General features: G+C 34.6%; 2 non-coding genes across 2 annotated transcripts; both read right to left on the bottom strand.

The window, feature by feature from the left end:
* Positions 1-8,365: 8,365 nt before the first annotated feature.
* On the bottom strand, positions 8,366-8,439 carry TRNAI-AAU (transfer RNA isoleucine (anticodon AAU)). Its single transcript has one exon. It is a non-coding gene; the product is annotated as a tRNA-Ile (tRNA).
* A 10,953-nt stretch (positions 8,440-19,392) lies between these two features.
* On the bottom strand, positions 19,393-19,466 carry TRNAI-AAU (transfer RNA isoleucine (anticodon AAU)). The gene has a single exon. It is a non-coding gene; the product is annotated as a tRNA-Ile (tRNA).

Below are 19,466 nucleotides of genomic sequence, written 5' to 3'. Positions count from 1 at the left end.
TTTCAATTGATTCATCTAATCATTCTATCAGCTTCTGCGCAATGGACATATAGAGGTAAACATGATACAGAAGAAAATACATCTATTTTCAACATTAAAGGAGCATCAAGTATTGGCTTGGAGACTGATTGAAAGTATGTCCTTTGCGTTTTTAACTTCATGCTCTAACAGACTAAACTAATCGGCTCACTAAATATATAGCATACTATTGAAGAATTAGCAGATGATGAAATGCTTCTGATTCCATCCAATCCTTCAAACAGCGTTTGATCCAAGGAGATAAACAGTCCATAATAAGACACAAGAAAAATTCATCTTTTTTCAAAATATTAAACTTGGCCTGTAAAGGGATCGAACCTGTGACCTTGGCGTTATTAGCTCCACGCTCTAACCATCAGAGCGAACAGGCCATTTTGCACAACTGCCTGGAGGTCCAGCATATGAAGAAGGGCAAATGATAGTTAACCCAGGAGATTTGGAAAGCTTAATTTCAGCAGTTTACCATGAAGTTATAGTTATATATTATCAACATAAAGAAACTAATATGACTTCAAAAAAATAAAATACAAAATAAATTTTCATAATTAGTGTTAGAACTTAGAACCATTAACGTTTTTTCCATGTGGTTAAGCAATAAATAAATATTCATCACCTATATTGAATTGATTCATCTAATCATTTCATCAGCTTCTCCTCAAAGGAATTATAGAGATAAACATGATACAGTAGAAAATACATCTATTTTCAACATTAAAGGAGCATCAAGTATTGGCTTGGAGACTGATTGAAAGTATGTCCTTGGCGTTTTTAACTTCATGCTCTAACAGACTAAACTAATATTCTCACTAAATATATAGCATACTATTGAAGATGAAGCAGATGATGAAGTCCTACTGATTGTTTATCCGGGATAGTTGGAAAGCTTATATTCAGCTGTTTACATTCATAGTATCTTTATATATTATCAACATTACTAAACAAAAATGATCTCAATAAATTGCAATAAATAAGAGATTTAGTTACTTGGCGTTAGAACTTAGAACCATTAATAGATATTTCAGGCGCTTTATGAATAGTAATTAATTCTACAATTATATCAAATGTATTCATCCAATCCTTCAAGCAGCATTTGATCCAAGGAGATAAACAGTCCAAAATGAGACACAAGAAAAATTCATCTTTTTTCAAACAATTAAACTTGGCCTGTACAGGGCTCGAACCTGCGACCTTGGCGTTATTAGCACCACCCTCTAACCAACTGAGCTAACAGGCCATTTTGCACATCTTACGCAGGACCAACACAGGAAGCAGTGCTAATGATAGTTAAACCGGGAGATTTGGAAAGCTGAATTTCAGCTGTTTAATATGAATTATAGTTTCATATTATCAACATGAAGAAACTAATATGACTTCCAAAAAATTGCAATACAAAGAGATTTCCCTATTTAGTGTTAGAATTTTGAACCAGTAATGTTTTTTCCACGTGGTTTACCAATAAATAAATATTCATCACCTATTTTCAATTGATTCATCTAATCATTCTATCAGCTTCTGCGCAAAGGACATATAGAGGTAAACATGATACAGAGGAAAATACATCTATTTTCAACATTAAAGGAGCATCAAGTATTGGCTTGGAGATTGATTGAAAGTATGTCCTTTGCGTTTTTAACTTCATGCTTTAACAGACTAAACTAATAGGCTCACTAAATATATAGCATACTATTGAAGAATTAGCTGATGATGAAATGCTTCTGATTCCATCCAATCCTTCAAGCAGCGTTTGATCCAAGGAGATAAACAGTCCAAAATGAGACACAAGAAAAATTCATCTTTTTTCAAAATATTAAACTTAGCCTGTAAAGGGATCGAACCGGTGACCTTGGCGTTATTAGCTCTACGCTCTAACCATCTGAGCGAACAGGCCAATTTGCTCAACTGCCGGGAGGTCCAGCATATGAAGAAGGGCAAATGATAGTTAACCCAGGAGATTTGGAAAGCTTAATTTCAGCAGTTTACCATGAAGTTATAGTTATATATTATCAACATAAAGAAACTAATATGACTTCAAAAAAATATCAATACAAAAGAGATGTTCATACTTTGTGTTAGAACTTAGAACCATTAACGTTTTTTCCATGTGGTTAAGCAATAAATAAATATTCATCACCTATATTGAATTGATTCATCTAATCATTTCATCAGCTTCTCCGCAAAGGAAATATATAGATAAACATGATACAGTAGAAAATACATCTATTTTCAACATTAAAGGATTATCAAGTATTGGCTTGGAGACTGATTGAAAGTATGTCCTTGGCGTTTTTAACTTCATGCTCTAACAGACAAAACTAATAGTCTCACTAAATATATAGCATACTATTGAAGATGAAGCAGATGATGAAGTCCTGCTGATTGTTAATCCGGGATAGTTGGAAAGCTTATATTCAGCTGTTTACATTCATAGTATCTTTATATATTATCAACAAGACTAAACAAATATGATCTCAATAAATTCCAATAAATAAGAGATTTAGTTACTTGGCGTTAGAACTTAGAACCATTAATAGATATTCCAGGCGCTTTAAGAATAGTAATTAGTTCTACAATTATATCAAATATATTCATCCAATCCTACAAGCAGCGTTTGATCCAAGGAGATAAACAGTCAAAATTGAGACATAAGAAAAATTCATCTTTTTTCAAACAATTAAACTTGGCCTGTACAGGGCTCGAACCTGTGACCTTGGCATTATTAGCACCACGCTTCAACCAACTGAGCTAACAGGCCATTTTGCATATCTTCCAGAGGACCAGCACAGGAAGCAGTGCTAATGATAGTTAAATTGGGAGATTTGGAAAGCTTAATTTCAGCTCTTTAATATGAGTTATAGTTTCATATTATCAACATGAAGAAACTAATATGACTTCAAAAAAATTGCAATACAAAAGAGATTTCCATACTTAGTGTTAGAATTTTAACCAGTAACGTTTTTTCCACGTGGTTTGGCAATAAATAAATATTCATCACCTATATTCAATTGATTCATCTAATCATTCTTTCAGCTTCTGCGCAAAGTACATATAGAGGTAAACATGATACAGAAGAAAATACATCTATTTTCAACATTAAAGGAGCATCAAGTATTGGATTGGAGACTGATTGAAAGTATGTCCTTTGCGTTTTTAACTGCATGCTCTAACAGACTAAACTAATAGGCTCACTAAATATATAGCATACTATTGAAGAATTAGCAGATGATGAAATGCTACTGATTCCATCCAATCCTTCAAGCAGCGTTTGATCCAAGGAGATAAACAGTCCAAAATGAGACACAAGAAAAAATCATCTTTTTTCAAAAAATTAAACTTGGCCTGTAAAGGGATCGAACCTGTGACCTTGGTGTTATTAGCACCGCACTCTAACCAACTAAGCTAACAAGCCATTTTGCACTTCTTCTGGAGGACCAGCACAGGAAGCAGTGCTAATGATAGTTAAACCGGGAGATTTGGAAAGCTTAATTTCAGCTGTTTAATATGAATTATAGTTTCATATTATCCACATGAAGAAACTAATATGACTGCAAAAAAATTGCAATACAAAAGAGATTTCCATACTTAGTGTTAGAATTTTGAACCACTAACGTTTTTTCCACGTGGTTTAGCAATAAATAAATATTCATCACCTATATTCAATTGATTCATCTAATCATTCTTTCAGCTTCTGCGCAGAGTACATATAGAGGTAAACATGATACAGAAGAAAATACATCTATTTTCAACATTAAAGGAGCATCAAGTTTTGGATTGGAGACTGATTGAAAGTATGTCCTTCCCGTTTTTAACTGCATGCTCTAACAGACTAAACTAATAGGCTCACTAAATATATAGCATACTATTGAAGAATTAGCAGATGATGAAATGCTACTGATTCCATCCAATCCTTCAAGCAGCGTTTGATCCAAGGAGATAAACAGTCCAAAATGAGACACAAAAAAAATCATCTTTTTTCAAACAATTAAACTTGGCCTGTACAGGGATCGAACCTGTGACCTTGGCGTTATTAGCACCACGCTCTAACCAACTGAGTTAACTGGCCATTTTGCACATCGTTCGGGGGACCGGCACAGGAAGAAGTGCTAATGATAGTTAAACCGGGAGATTTGGAAAGCTTAATTTCGGCTGTTTAATATGAATTATAGTTTCATATTATCAACATGAAGAAACTAATATGACTTCAAAAAAATTGCAATACAAAAGAGATTTCCATTCTTAGTGTTAGAATTTTGAACCAGTAATGTTTTTTCCACGTGGTTTAGCAATAAATAAATATTCATCACCTATATTGAATTGATTCATCTAATCATTTCATCAGCTTCTCCGCAAAGGAAATATAGAGATAAACATGATACAGTAGAAAATACATCTATTTTCAACATTAAAGGATTATCAAGTATTGGCTTGGAGACTGATTGAAAGTATGTCCTTGGCGTTTTTAACTTCATGCTCTAACAGACAAAACTAATAGTCTCACTAAATATATAGCATACTATTGAAGATGAAGCAGATGATGAAGTCCTGCTGATTGTTAATCCGGGATAGTTGGAAAGCTTATATTCAGCTGTTTACATTCATAGTATCTTTATATATTATCAACAAGACTAAACAAATATGATCTCAATAAATTCCAATAAATAAGAGATTTAGTTACTTGGCGTTAGAACTTAGAACCATTAATAGATATTCCAGGCGCTTTAAGAATAGTAATTAGTTCTACAATTATATCAAATATATTCATCCAATCCTACAAGCAGCGTTTGATCCAAGGAGATAAACAGTCAAAATTGAGACATAAGAAAAATTCATCTTTTTTCAAACAATTAAACTTGGCCTGTACAGGGCTCGAACCTGTGACCTTGGCATTATTAGCACCACGCTTCAACCAACTGAGCTAACAGGCCATTTTGCATATCTTCCAGAGGACCAGCACAGGAAGCAGTGCTAATGATAGTTAAATTGGGAGATTTGGAAAGCTTAATTTCAGCTCTTTAATATGAGTTATAGTTTCATATTATCAACATGAAGAAACTAATATGACTTCAAAAAAATTGCAATACAAAAGAGATTTCCATACTTAGTGTTAGAATTTTAACCAGTAACGTTTTTTCCACGTGGTTTGGCAATAAATAAATATTCATCACCTATATTCAATTGATTCATCTAATCATTCTTTCAGCTTCTGCGCAAAGTACATATAGAGGTAAACATGATACAGAAGAAAATACATCTATTTTCAACATTAAAGGAGCATCAAGTATTGGATTGGAGACTGATTGAAAGTATGTCCTTTGCGTTTTTAACTGCATGCTCTAACAGACTAAACTAATAGGCTCACTAAATATATAGCATACTATTGAAGAATTAGCAGATGATGAAATGCTACTGATTCCATCCAATCCTTCAAGCAGCGTTTGATCCAAGGAGATAAACAGTCCAAAATGAGACACAAGAAAAAATCATCTTTTTTCAAAAAATTAAAATTGGCCTGTAAAGGGATCGAACCTGTGACCTTGGTGTTATTAGCACCGCACTCTAACCAACTAAGCTAACAAGCCATTTTGCACTTCTTCTGGAGGGCCAGCACAGGAAGCAGTGCTAATGATAGTTAAACCGGGAGATTTGGAAAGCTTAATTTCAGCTGTTTAATATGAATTATAGTTTCATATTATCCACATGAAGAAACTAATATGACTGCAAAAAAATTGCAATACAAAAGAGATTTCCATACTTAGTGTTAGAATTTTGAACCACTAACGTTTTTTCCACGTGGTTTAGCAATAAATAAATATTCATCACCTATATTCAATTGATTCATCTAATCATTCTTTCAGCTTCTGCGCAGAGTACATATAGAGGTAAACATGATACAGAAGAAAATACATCTATTTTCAACATTAAAGGAGCATCAAGTTTTGGATTGGAGACTGATTGAAAGTATGTCCTTCCCGTTTTTAACTGCATGCTCTAACAGACTAAACTAATAGGCTCACTAAATATATAGCATACTATTGAAGAATTAGCAGATGATGAAATGCTACTGATTCCATCCAATCCTTCAAGCAGCGTTTGATCCAAGGAGATAAACAGTCCAAAATGAGACACAAAAAAAATCATCTTTTTTCAAACAATTAAACTTGGCCTGTACAGGGATCGAACCTGTGACCTTGGCGTTATTAGCACCACGCTCTAACCAACTGAGTTAACTGGCCATTTTGCACATCGTTCGGGGGACCGGCACAGGAAGAAGTGCTAATGATAGTTAAACCGGGAGATTTGGAAAGCTTAATTTCGGCTGTTTAATATGAATTATAGTTTCATATTATCAACATGAAGAAACTAATATGACTTCAAAAAAATTGCAATACAAAAGAGATTTCCATTCTTAGTGTTAGAATTTTGAACCAGTAATGTTTTTTCCACGTGGTTTAGCAATAAATAAATATTCATCACCTATATTGAATTGATTCATCTAATCATTTCATCAGCTTCTCCGCAAAGGAAATATAGAGATAAACATGATACAGTAGAAAATACATCTATTTTCAACATTAAAGGATTATCAAGTATTGGCTTGGAGACTGATTGAAAGTATGTCCTTGGCGTTTTTAACTTCATGCTCTAACAGACAAAACTAATAGTCTCACTAAATATATAGCATACTATTGAAGATGAAGCAGATGATGAAGTCCTGCTGATTGTTAATCCGGGATAGTTGGAAAGCTTATATTCAGCTGTTTACATTCATAGTATCTTTATATATTATCAACAAGACTAAACAAATATGATCTCAATAAATTCCAATAAATAAGAGATTTAGTTACTTGGCGTTAGAACTTAGAACCATTAATAGATATTCCAGGCGCTTTAAGAATAGTAATTAGTTCTACAATTATATCAAATATATTCATCCAATCCTACAAGCAGCGTTTGATCCAAGGAGATAAACAGTCAAAATTGAGACATAAGAAAAATTCATCTTTTTTCAAACAATTAAACTTGGCCTGTACAGGGCTCGAACCTGTGATCTTGGCATTATTAGCACCACGCTTCAACCAACTGAGCTAACAGGCCATTTTGCATATCTTCCAGAGGACCAGCACAGGAAGCAGTGCTAATGATAGTTAAATTGGGAGATTTGGAAAGCTTAATTTCAGCTCTTTAATATGAGTTATAGTTTCATATTATCAACATGAAGAAACTAATATGACTTCAAAAAAATTGCAATACAAAAGAGATTTCCATACTTAGTGTTAGAATTTTAACCAGTAACGTTTTTTCCACGTGGTTTGGCAATAAATAAATATTCATCACCTATATTCAATTGATTCATCTAATCATTCTTTCAGCTTCTGCGCAAAGTACATATAGAGGTAAACATGATACAGAAGAAAATACATCTATTTTCAACATTAAAGGAGCATCAAGTATTGGATTGGAGACTGATTGAAAGTATGTCCTTTGCGTTTTTAACTGCATGCTCTAACAGACTAAACTAATAGGCTCACTAAATATATAGCATACTATTGAAGAATTAGCAGATGATGAAATGCTACTGATTCCATCCAATCCTTCAAGCAGCGTTTGATCCAAGGAGATAAACAGTCCAAAATGAGACACAAGAAAAAATCATCTTTTTTCAAACAATTAAACTTGGCCTGTAAAGGGATCGAACCTGTGACCTTGGTGTTATTAGCACCGCGCTCTAACCAACTAAGCTAACAAGCCATTTTGCACTTCTTCTGGAGGACCAGCACAGGAAGCAGTGCTAATGATAGTTAAACCGGGAGATTTGGAAAGCTTAATTTCAGCTGTTTAATATGAATTATAGTTTCATATTATCCACATGAAGAAACTAATATGACTGCAAAAAAATTGCAATACAAAAGAGATTTCCATACTTAGTGTTAGAATTTTGAACCACTAACGTTTTTTCCACGTGGTTTAGCAATAAATAAATATTCATCACCTATATTCAATTGATTCATCTAATCATTCTTTCAGCTTCTGCGCAAAGTACATATAGAGGTAAACATGATACAGAAGAAAATACATCTATTTTCAACATTAAAGGAGCATCAAGTTTTGGATTGGAGACTGATTGAAAGTATGTCCTTCACGTTTTTAACTGCATGCTCTAACAGACTAAACTAATAGGCTCACTAAATATATAGCATACTATTGAAGAATTAGCAGATGATGAAATGCTACTGATTCCATCCAATCCTTCAAGCAGCGTTTGATCCAAGGAGATAAACAGTCCAAAATGAGACACAAAAAAAATCATCTTTTTTCAAACAATTAAACTTGGCCTGTACAGGGCTCGAACCTATGACCTTGGCGTTATTAGCACCACGCTCTAACCAACTGAGCTAACAGGCCATTTTGCACTTCTTCTGGAGGACCAGCACAGGAAGCAGTGCTAATGATATTTAAATCGGGAGATTTGGAAATCTTAATTTCAGCTCTTTAATATGAATTATAGTTTCATATTATCAACATGAAGAAACTAATATGACTTCAAAAAAATTGCAATACAAAAGAGATTTCCATTCTTAGGGTTAGAATTTTGAACCAGTAATGTTTTTTCCACGTGGTTTAGCAATAAATAAATATTCATCACTGTAATAATCCAAGGAAAAAAGTATAATTCAAGAGATTTATTTCTCAGCAGAGCATAGGGTCTAAGTACAACAGCATCAGGATACAACTGACAATTCAGAGCAGAATGTTACATGAAGAAAGCTCTGTTCAAAATCTGGAATACATTATGAAACACAACCAGTCGCATGCACTTAAAGGAGAAGGGGAAAGAGAAAGAAAGATTAGAATGTAACACATCTCCCTTATATGAAAATTAAGGAAAATGAAAGGTAAGATTAAACATAGTCTTGCAAAGAATTAGGTCTTCTTCTGATACGTACATCATCTTTAACTCTTGATGCTACAGTGTCAGAATACTGTTCAGGACCGATGCTAACATTCGAATAGTCATTTTGACATTGGTTGTTTCTTAATTGAGCATCTTGAAAAGTAGGACATTTTGCTACTTTACTCACATTCCAAGTTTTGCCATCCTGGGTGACAACAGTATTATTAAAAACTTTAACAATCTGAATGGGCCTTCCATACTTACTCATTCCCTTGCTTACCATAACTGGTTTCACAATCCTGACCCAATCACCAATCTTAAATTTATGCACTCTTGTTTTCCATTTGTTGTTGTACCACAAAGCTGATTTATTCTGCTTGTCACCAATCTTATTGGCAACACTCTGAATGTCAATTCTATTATCAGTCAACTCCCCACACTTCTCCTTAAACCACCAAGGACAAATCGAAGAAGCAGGATCTCTACCTTTGAGCAATCTAAAAGGGCTAATCTCAGTAGTGGTGTGAGGTGTGATACGATAACACCAAAGTTTTTCCCTGAGTATATTTAACCAATTACCTTTTTCTTCTATGGAATCAGTGACAAAACTTTTGAGAACCCTATTGAACCTTTCTACTTGGCCATTCTCATGTGGTTCATAGAGAGAGGTTTGAATGTGCCTGATGTTACAATTCTTCAAAAAGGACTTCATGTCTGATGAAACTAACTGTACACCATTATCAGAAATTAAAACAGAGGGACACCCTTCTCTAGAAAACACTTCCTTGAAAAATGTAATGACGGCCTCAGAAGTTGCTTTTGCCACAAACTTAACCTCTGGCCATTTAGAGTGATAGTCTATGATGACCAAAGCAAAACGTGAAGACTCCGGAAGAATGTGGAATGGACCTGAGATGTGGAATGCAATTTTACTCCAAGGTAATTCGGGCCATTTCACAGTTTTAAGGGGAGGAACATGTACTCTAAGCATTTTATCATTAGAACAACACGCAGAACACTCCCTGACAGTACGATCCACATATCTGTCCATGCCTGGCTACCAAAAATGTAATCTAATTAAACGCTTCATGGCTGATATACCTGGATGAGTTTTATGTGCCAGTTTCAAAATCAATTCTTGTACTCCACTAGGTGGGACACATTTACCCGCCTTGAAAATCAGATTCCCTTCACAACCTAATTCCTCCATAACTTTATAAAAAGGAAGTAACTCATCCTTGACACAGTGTTTATCAGGCCAACCTTCAAGAATGAATCTTTTCAGTAAAACAAATTTTTCATCCTCATCCTGACACTTCAACCAGAACTCTTCAGAAATATCCTGATAATGGGGAGAAACAATATCAGAAAGACTTAACACACAATCAGCCTCAACAAGTCCATTTACACTATTCTGGCTATCTACACAAGGAAGGCGTGAAAGGCAATCTGCAGTGACATTTTTTTTTCCAGGTATGTATTCTACTGTGAAATTGTATTCCTGTAACCTAGATGCAAGGCGTGCAATTCTTGCTGTGGAATTCCAGCCACCTCCAGCAGAAAGAATGTTCAAAAGGGGTTTATGATCTGTACGCAGAATAAATTTACTACCCCAAATGTAAATTCTGTAATGTTCAATCGCCCACACACATGAAAGCAATTCATGCTCAATGACTGCATATCTGCGCTCAGTATCATTCAGCGTTCTGGAGGAAAACGCAACATTCCATTCCAATCTACCATCTGTTTGTGACAACACACAACCCAGACCATATAAGCTTGCATCCGTGGTGATAATGCATGTCCTACCCATTCTAAAAGGCTTTAACGTTGGGGAATTAACAATGTCTTTTTTAATTGCCATGAAAGCGTTCTCCTGTTCATTTTCCCATTTAAATGCATTATTTTGCCTCAGTAATTTCCTCAACGGCTCCATCTTAGTGGCAAAATTCACCACAAACTTGCTGTAGTACTCGCACATTCCTGAAAAGGAAAGAAGTTGATCCTTATTTACCGGAGATGGAGCATTAAGGATGGCCTCAACATTGGATTTTTTAGGAATAAGGCCTTCCCCAGATAATGTATGGCCCAAATATTCTACAGATTTCTGAAATAATTTGCACTTATGCCCTTTAAGAGTAAGACCATATTGTTCAAGTCTCTTACAAACTGCATCTAAATGTACAACATGGTCACTGTCATTTTTGGAAAAAATTAAAATGTCGTCTTGAAAACATTTAACGAAAGAATCAAGATCCCTGAAAATTTGGAACATAACTCGTTGGAATACAGAAGCAGCAGAAGCTAATCCAAAAGGCATCCTTCTGTACTGAAATAAACCCATGGGAGTGATGAAAGCTGTATATTTTTTAGATTCTTCTGCAAGTTCAATTTGATGATACGCAGATCTAAGGTCTAAAGTGGAAAATATCTGCGCACCATCAAAGAGAGAGACAAGCTCATTAATGTTAGGTAAAGGGTGGCAATCAATAATAATATTGGCATTTAGAGCTCTTAAATTAATGCAGACCCTCAATTTTTGGTCCGATTTACGCACGAGAACAATGGGGGAAACCCATTCTGAGGATTCAATGGCTTCAATAATGTTCTCACTCAACAAATCATTCAACATTTCTTTCAATTCATCCCTTACATTAAGGGGAACACCTCTTAATTTCTGTTTGACCGGGAGCGCTCCTTCCTTAAGTACAATTTTATGTGTAAAATTCTTCAATTTACCTAACTGATCACAAAATACTTTGTTGAATTTCTTGCTCCAAAAGGACATCTTTTTCTTCTCTTCAAAACAAGGAAAGATAAAATTTATCATTTCTTGTTCACTATTTAACATATCTTGATCACTGCATAATGACACAGGATCTTTGGCACGTGGATTTAGTGTGATGCCAAGCTCCCACTGATCATGCCATCCCAGCACATTTACGCCTTTGGCAGCAATATACAATTTGATATGAGCCATTCTACCTCTGGAAGTTAAAGGTACTCTAAAGTAATCTTCTACAACAATCTTAGCACCATTAAAATCATCAGCAAGAATATCAGGTACTTCTATATTAGCAATATCACACACACCCAGTAATTTTTCTTTAAAATATTCCATGGTAATAATGGTCCAGGGCGACCCTGAATCCACCATGAGTTCTACTTGAACCGTAAAAATATTAAAAATGCATTTAGGTGATTTTTTACAAGTAAACAATACACGACCTGAGTGTACAATAGAGACAACATAACCTCTATCTAAAACTTGTATATCTTCTTCAGTATTTGTGATAGAAGAGACCTTTGCAGGAGTAAAGTTACTAGAAGATGGTCGTGATTGTAACATTCGGGATTGATTGTTGAAACGTTTTTCCCTGCAAACATTGCCAAAATGTCCAATCTTCCCACAAACATTACATTCTTTGTTCAAAGCAGGACAGCCTTGAAATGAAGCAATATGGGATTTACTCCCACATCTATAACAGACTAAATTATTATTAAATTCTGTTTTTCTATTGCTTCCCATGTAGGAGGTTTTATTCCCTTTTTGGGCAGAAGAAAATTTTTTGGAGTCTTCTTTTGGCTTGACAATGCATACTTCCTCCTCTGTTGTGGTTTTATTGGAAGAAGAACTTTGTTTAACCACAATGTCCATCCATTTTTCGGATAAAACTTGTATATCTTCTTCAGTATTTGTGATAGAAGAGACCTTTGCAGGAGTAAAGTTACTAGAAGATGGTCGTGATTGTAACATTCGGGATTGATTGTTGAAACGTTTTTCCCTGCAAACATTGCCAAAATGTCCAATCTTCCCACAAACATTACATTCTTTGTTCAAAGCAGAACAGCCTTGAAATGAAGCAATATGGGATTTACTCCCACATCTATAACAGACTAAATTATTATTAAATTCTGTTTTTCTATTGCTTCCCATGTAGGAGGTTTTATTCCCTTTTTGGGCAGAAGAAAATTTTTTGTAGTCTTCTTTTGGCTTGACAATGCATACTTCCTCCTCTGTTGTGGTTTTATTGGAAGAAGAACTTTGTTTAACCACAATGTCCATCCATTTTTCAGATAATTCCGTAGATTTGGCAATGGCAATAGTTTCCTCTAAATTGGGATCACCCAAGCACCATAGTTTATCTTGAGTCTTTTTGTTTTTGACATGCACAATTATTTGGTCTCGAATCATTTCATCCGTCATTGCTCCAAAATTACAATGTATGGACAGTGCTCTCAATGCAGTCAAAAAGTCATCAAAAGATTCATCCTGTTTTTGTGCCCTAGTATAGAATTTAAAACGATTTAGGGCAATATTAGCAGTTGGTTTGAATCTTTTTTCTAACCTATTTAGAGCTTCAACGTAGACGTTTAAAGTATCCCCACTTCCAGTAGGAACAGTCAATTGCGGTAAATTTCTGAAAATCTCTTGTCCTTCAGAACCAATGCAATGTAAAAGAATACTTTTCTTTCTCTCAGCACCCATGCGTTCTCCATCAATAGCACGCATGTAATTAAAAAATTCTTCCTTCCATCTAGACCAAGGTATGGGTGGATCACCTTTGGTTTGAAGAAATTTGGATGGAGGATCAAATTGCATTATGAAGAAATAGTAGTAAAATATTAAATTAAAATAAACAAAGTATGTAGAAACTTAAGAAGTATTTTACATTGCAGATGTATAAAACATTTAAAATGTAAATATTGATGAAATAAATATTTCAATGTAAATAAATACTTGCAAAACGCTCTGTGACCGTAGCTGTGAAATATTTGTAAGTCGCTTTGAGAAAACGCAGTTTCTGATGTTTTATTTCATGAAATATTGCCGCTTTTGTTATCGTTGTTAGATGCTGCTTCCGTTGTTAAGCAGCGCGTAATGGCGCTTGTGACCTCCGTTGCCAGGAACAAAGGACGCGCCAGGAAACCAAGGACGCGCTTACGTGAGGACGTGGTGCTTGTGATTTCCGTTGTCAGGGAAACACAGGTGCGCATGCGTAGTCTCTTGTTTAGAGCGGAGGCTCTGTCGGCAAACACGTCAAAGGGGTTTAGTGACGTGACAGGATACTCAGCTCCGTAGGTGAGGATTCGAAGCAGCGCGGCTTCGTGAAGGTACAGAAAAGTTTTGAAAGATGCAATGCGGCAAATTAGTAAATTGACAGCGAAAATGCAACAAAATCCAGGTTTACCTCAAGTAGAAGTCGTAATGAAGTAGTAGAAACGATTCCAAAGTTTGGAAAATAACATGCAGTAAATAAATCCAGATAGTTCAAAAATGAGGTAAAATTGAATAAAATGGGTCCAAAACTCCGCTCCTCTGCTGGTAATGGCAGGAGTGAATAAGCCTCGTCGCCAAATTTTGTAATAATCCAAGGAAAAAAGTATAATTCAAGAGATTTATTTCTCAGCAGAGCATAGGGTCTAAGTACAACAGCATCAGGATACAACTGACAATTCAGAGCAGAATGTTACATGAAGAAAGCTCTGTTCAGAATCTGGAATACATTATGAAACACAACCAGTCGCATGCACTTAAAGGAGAAGGGGAAAGAGAAAGAAAGATTAGAATGTAACACACACCTATATTCAATTGATTCATCTAATCATTTTATCAGCTTCTCCTCAAAGGAAATATAGAGATAAACATGATACAGTAGAAAATACATCTATTTTCAACATTAAAGGAGCATCAAGTATTGGCTTGGAGACTGATTGAAAGTATGTCCTTGGCGTTTTTAACTTCATGCTCTAACAGACAAAACTAATAGTCTCACTAAATATATAGCATACTATTGAAGATGAAGCAGATGATGAAGTCCTTCTGATTGTTAATCCAGGATAGTTGGAAAGCTTATATTCAGCTGTTAACATTCATGGTATCTTTATATATTATCAACAAGACTAAACAAAAATGATCTCAATAAATTGCAATAAATAAGTGATTTAGTTACTTGGCGTTAGAACTTAGAACCATTAATAGATATTCCAGGCGCTTTAGGAATAGTAATTCATTCTACAATTATATCAAATGTATTCATGCAATCCTTCAAGCAGCGTTTGATCCAATGAGATAAACAGTCCAAAATGAGACACAAGAAAAATTCATCTTTTTTCAAACAATTAAACTTGGCCTGTACAGGGATCGAATCTGTGACCTGGGCGTTATTCGCACCACGCTCTAACCAACTGAGCTAACAGGCCATTTTGCACATCTGCCGGAGGACCAGCACAGGAAGCAGTGCTAATGATAGTTAAACCGGGAGATTTGGAAAGCTTAATTTCAGCTGTTTAATATGAATTATAGTTTCATATTATCAGCATGAAGAAACTAATATGATTTCAAAAAAAATGCAATACAAAAGAGATTTCCATACTTAGTGTTAGAATTTTGAACCAGTAACGTATTTTCCACGTGGTTTAGCAATAAATAAATATTCATCACCTATATTCAATTGATTCATCTAATCATCCTATCAGCTTCTGCGCAAAGGACATACAGAGGTAAACATGATACAGAAGAAAATACATCTATTTTCAACATTAAAGGAGCATCTAGTATTGGCTTGGAGACTGATTGAAAGTATGTCCTTTGCGTTTTTAACTACATGCTCTAACAGACTAAACTAATAGGCTCACTAAATATATCGCATACTATTGAAGAAATAGCAGATGATGAAATGCTACTGATTCCATCCAATCCTTCAAGCATCGTTTGATCCAAGGAGATAAACAGTCCAAAATGAGACACAAGAAAAATTCATCTTTTTTCAAACAATTAAACTTGTCTGTACAGGGATCGAACCTGTCACCTTGGCGTTATTAGCACCACACTCTAACCATCTGAGCTAACAGGCTTTTTTGCACAACTACCTGGAAGTCCAGCATATGAAGAAGGGCAAATGATAGTTAACCCAGCAGATTTGGAAAGCTTAATTTCAGCAGTTTACCATGAAGTTATAGTTATTTATTATCAACATGAAGAAACTAATATGACTTAAAAAAAATTACAATACAAAAGAGATTGTCATACTTAGTGATAGAACTTAGAACCATTAACGTTTTTTCCATTTGGTTAAGCAATAAATAAATATTCATCACCTATATTGAATTGATTCATCTAATCATTTCATCAGCTTCTCCTCAAAGGAAATATAGAGATAAACATGATACAGTAGAAATTACATCTATTTTCAACATTAAAGGAGCATTAAGTATTGGCTTGGAGACTGATTGAAAGTATGTCCTTGGCGTTTTTAACTTCATGCTCTAACAGACTAAACTAATAGTCTCACTAATATATAGCATACTATTGAAGATGAAGCAGATGATGAAGTCCTACTGATTGTTAATCCGGGATAGTTGGAAAGCTTATATTCAGCTGTTTACATTCATAGTATCTTTATATATTATCAAAAAGACTAAACAAAAATGATCTCAATAAATTGCAATAAATAAGAGATTTAGTTACTTGGCGTTAGAACTTAGAACCATTATTAGATATTCATGGCGCTTTAAGAATAGTAATTAATTCTACAATTATATCAAATGTATTAATCCAATCCTTCAAGCAGCATTTGATCCAAGGAGATAAACAGTCCAAAATGAGACACAAGAAAAATTCATCTTTTTTCAAACAATTAAACTTGGCCTGTACAGGGATCGAACCTGTGACCTTGGCGTTATTAGCACAACAGGTTAACCAACGAAGCTAACAGGCCATTTTGCACATCTTCCGGAAGATCAGCACATGAAGAAGTGCTAAGGATAGTTAAACCGGGAGTTTAGGAAAGCTTAATTTCAGCTGTTTAATATGAATTATAGTTTCATATTATCAACATGAAGAAACAAATATGACTTCAAAAAAATTGCAATACAAAAGAGATTTCCATACTTAGTGTTAGAATTTCAAACCAGTAACGTATTTTCCACGTGGTTTAGCAATAAATAAATATTCATCACCTATATTCAATTGATTCATCCAATCATTCTATCAGCTTCTGCGCAAAGGACATAAAGAGGTAAACATGATACAGTAGAAAATACATCTATTTTCAACATTAAAGGACCATCAAGTATTGGCTTGGAGACTGATTGAAAGTATGTCCTTGGCGTTTTTAACTTCATGCTCTAACAGACTAAACTAATAGTCTCACTAATATATAGCATACTATTGAAGATGAAGCAGATGATGAAGTCCTACTGATTGTTAATCCGGGATAGTTGGAAAGCTTATATTCAGCTGTTTACATTCATAATATCTTTATATATTATCAACAAGACTAAACAAAAATGATCTCAATAAATTGCAATAAATAAGAGATTTAGTTACTTGGCGTTAGAACTTAGAAACATTAATAGATATTCCAGGCGTTTTAAGAATAGTAATTAATTCTACAATGTATTCATCCAATCCTTCAAGCAGCGTTTGATCCAAGGAGATAAACAGTCCAAAATGAGACACAAGAAAAATTCATCTTTTTTCAAACAATTAAACTTGGTCTGTACAGGTATCGAACCTGTGACCTTGGCGTTATTAGCACCACGCTCTAACAAACTGAGCTAACAGACCAATTTGCACATCTTCTGGAGGACCAGCACAGGAAGCAGTGCTAATGATAGTTCAACCGGGAGATTTGGAAAGCTTAATTTCAGCTGTTTAATATGAATTAAGTTTCATATTATCAACATGAAGAAACTAATATGACTTCAAAAAAATTGCAATACAAAAGAGATTTCCATACTTAGTGTTAGAATTTTGAACCAGTAAAGTTTTTTCCACGTGGTTTAGCAATAAATAAATATTCATCACCTATATTCAATTGATTCATCTAATCATTCTATCAGCTTCTGCGCAAAGGAAATATAGAGGTAAAAATGATACAGAAGAAAATACATCTATTTTCAACATTAAAGGAGCATCAAGTATTGGCTTGGAGACTGATTGAAAGTATGTCCTTTGCGTTTTTAACTTCATGCTCTAACAGACTAAACTAATAGGCTCACTAAATATATAGCATACTATTGAAGAATTAGCAGATGATGAAATGTTACTGATTCCATCCAATCCTTCAAGCAGCGTTTGATCCAAGGAGATAAACAGTCCAAAATGAGACACAAGAAAAATTCATCTTTTTTCAAACAATTAAACTTGGCCTGTACAGTGATCGAACCTGTGACCTTGGCGTTATTAGCACCACGCTCTAACCAACTGAGTTAACTGGCCATTTTGCACATCATTCGGAGGACCAGCACAGGAAGAAGTGCTAATGATAGTTAAACCGGGAGATTTGGAAAGCTTAATTTCGGCTGTTAAATATGAATTATAGTTTCATATTATCAACATGAAGAAACTAATAACTTCAAAAAAATTGCAATACAAAAGTGATTTCCATACTTAGTGTTAGAATTTTGAACCAGTAACGTATTTTCCACGTGGTTTAGCAATAAATAAATATTCATCACCTATATTCAATTGATTCATCTAATCATTCTATCAGCTTTGCACAAAGGACATATAGAGGTAAACATGATACAGAAGAAAATTCATCTATTTTCAACATTAAAGGAGCATCAAGTATTGGCTTGGAGACTGATTGAAAGTATGTCCTTTGCGTTTTTTTAACTACATGCTCTAACAGACTAAACTAATAGGCTCACTAAATATATAGCATACTATTGAAGAATTAGCAGATGATGAAATGCTACTGATTCCATCCAATCCTTCAAGCAGCGTGTGATCCAAGGAGATAAATAGTCCAAAATGAGACACAAGAAAAATTCATCTTTTTTCAAACACTTAAACTTGGCCTGTACAGGGATCGAACCTGTGACCTTGGCGTTATTAACACCACGATCTAACCATCTGAGCTAACAGGCAATTTTGCACATCTACCTGGAGGTCCAGCATATGAAGAAGGACAAATGATATTAAACACAGGAGATTTGGAAAGCTTAATTTCAGCAGTTTACCATGAAGTTATTGTTATATATTATCAACATGAAGAAACTAATATGACTTTAAAAAAATTACAATACAAAAGAGATTTTCATACTTAGTGTTAGAACTTAGAACCATTAACGTTTTTTCCATGTGGTTATGCAATAAATAAATATTCTTCACCTATATTGAATTGATTCATCTAATCATTTTATCAGCTTCTCCTCAAAGGAAATATAGAGATAAACATGATACAGTAGAAAATACATCTATTTTCAAGATTAAAGGAGCATCAAGTATTGGCTTGGACACTGATTGAAAGTATGTCCTTGGCGTTTTTAACTTCATGCTCTAACAGACTAAACTAATAGTCTCACTAAATATATAGCATACTATTGAAGAATTAGCAGATGATGAAATGCTACTGATTCCATCCAATCCTTCAAGCAGTGTTTGATCCAAGGAGATAAACAGTCCAAAATGAGACACAAGAAAAATTCATCTTTTTTCATACAATTAAGCTAGGCCTGTACAGGGATCGAACCTGTGACCTTGGCGTTATTAGCACCACGCTCTAACCAACTAAGCTAACAGGCC

The sequence above is a fragment of the Lissotriton helveticus genome, chromosome 4_1 (genome assembly GCF_964261635.1).
Source record: "Lissotriton helveticus chromosome 4_1, aLisHel1.1, whole genome shotgun sequence".
Classification (NCBI taxonomy): Eukaryota; Metazoa; Chordata; class Amphibia; order Caudata; family Salamandridae; genus Lissotriton; species Lissotriton helveticus.
This window is presented reverse-complemented; position numbering and strand designations above follow the sequence as displayed.